The sequence below is a fragment of the Tupaia chinensis genome, unplaced genomic scaffold, assembly GCF_000334495.1.
Source record: "Tupaia chinensis unplaced genomic scaffold, TupChi_1.0 Scaffold142100_1, whole genome shotgun sequence".
Classification (NCBI taxonomy): Eukaryota; Metazoa; Chordata; class Mammalia; order Scandentia; family Tupaiidae; genus Tupaia; species Tupaia belangeri.
Window position 1 is genome coordinate 752,653 of NW_006201951.1, and position 2,184 is coordinate 754,836.

Consider the following 2,184-nt stretch of genomic DNA (forward strand, 5'->3'; position numbering starts at 1 on the left):
TCCTCTCCCCATTCGAAGACAGCTGAAGCTCCACCTCCACCAGTGACATCACCATTTCCAATAGCAACTGAGGATCCTGCCAACCCGACAGCAGAAGCCCCCTGGGGACAAAGCAGAGTCCCCCACACCTCAGAGCTGTCCTTCCCAGCGCAGTGGAGGAAGTCACACTCCCTGCTCTGTGTCCACTGTCCCCCCAACACAGCCAACAACACTCACGGAATAGGGTCACCATAGACACCCCAGGCCCCTGTAGCAGCCGAGGGGTAGGAGCTGTGGTGGGTACCCTCATCCTGATGGCCCTTTTCTCCTAGTGCAGGACACTCCAGCCGGGGCCCGCCTGCTGCGCCCTGCTGCAGCTCCCCCTTCTGTTCCAGGCCTGAGGCATACAGCGGAGGGAGCTTCACGCTCCAGGCAGCTTTCAGGAGGGCCTGTGGGGTGCACAGGGCCCTGAGCCCAGCCATTTCTGAACTCCTGCAGCCTGGGGCAGGTCAGAACCTGGAGGCTCCATGAGGGAGGGGCTGGGCCCAGACAACTCCAGGGCAGCCTGGGGAGACAGGGGCTTGGGGAGGCCCTGGCCCACCTGTCCTGCACTGCCCTGGGGGGAGACAGGGGACGGGCAGAAGCCTGGCCCTACCTGTCCTGCGCTGCTCTGGCTGGGGCTGGGGGAGAAAGGGGCTTGTGGAGGCCCTGGCCCACCTGCCCTGCACTGTTCCTGCTGGGGCTGGGATCGCTCCTCCTGGCTCTGCAGAGATGCCCGTGAAATCGCAGAAGCCTGCCAGGCTGGTACCCGGGGCCTCTCCAGGCTGTGGTGCAGTACTTAGACCACTGGTCAGATGGCGCGACTGCTCTCCCTCAGCGGGTCAGCTCGGCAGCACTGGCGGGGGCCTCCCCCAAACCAGGGCCCTCAGGCTTTCACCCCAAGCCCTTCGACAGCTCTGCAGGGGGCAGGGTGAGGCTGTTCTGCCCCCCAGCTTTGGCCTACCTGCCAGTGGGTCTCTGCTCAGCTATGCTCTTCAGTTTTCCTGGGCCCCATCGCAGGCCCAGGCCTGGGGAGAGGGCCTTTGTCCTTGAGCTGGGAGAGCCCAAGGGTGCTGAGGAGCAAGCCAAGGTCCCACAGGGCCCTGCCAGTCCTCGGGCTGCTTCCTGTGCTCACGTTGTCCCCCTGCTGGGGCACACCAGGGCCCTCTCTCAGAGCTGGGGTCAGGGTCCTCTTAATAGCAAGTTGTGAGGGGCTGGCAGGTAGTGTGGCGATTAAGGGGCTGGACTCCCACACGGCTGACCATGGTTTGAGTCCCAGATCTGGTGGCTGGCTTTCTCACTCTCCCTCTCTCTCTTTCTGTCTCTCTCTGGTCAAATTGAAGAAGAAGAAGAATTTTTAAAATTAAATAAATACATATTTTAAAAAATTGAGTTGTGAGAAGTCCTTATATACTCTGTTTGAGGAGCTTCTGATGCGCGTTTGCAAATATTCTGTCTAGTTGGATTCGGCCTTTCACTTTTGCGGGTGCCTTAAGGTGGATGCCGTCGTGGGCATGCAAAGGCTCCAAACAAAGGCAGGATCTACTGCTGGGCTTCACAGACGGGAGGAGCCTGAGGTCAGCCAGGGTTGGCAGGAGAGGCGAGTTCGAACCACGGGCGCTTCACAGCTGAAGCCCGGGCTTGGCCTCCCCTGGGAAAGAATGAGCCCGGACGGCTGCGGGCCGCGGTCTGCAGCAGAGACACCAGTCCACCGACCCCGCTCCCCTGTCCTCCCTTCTCGGCGCACGGCCCTTCCCCTCGGGGTACCAGGTCTCTTCGCCCTTGGGCCAGGGCACACTTTATTTAGTTATTTAATAATTATTTATTTAATTTTATTCATTCATCCATTTATTTTAGTTTGACCAGAGAGAGAGAGAGAGTGAGGGGAAGTGAAAAAGCAAGTCGCCAGGTCCAGGACTTGAACCATGGTCGGCCATGTGGGAGTGTCCAGCACCTTGACCACCACGCCACCTGCTGGTCCTGCACACTTTATTTTTGTTCAGTTTAAAAATGTAAAAACCATGGGACAAGCAGTTAGTGTAATGGCTATGTCGCTGGACTCCCACATAGTTGACCACAGTTGGAGTCCTGGACCCGTGGCTTAAAGTCACACCGGGTGCATGTGCGTGCATGCCCAAGATCCCAAGAGGAGAATGGAGGAGAAGG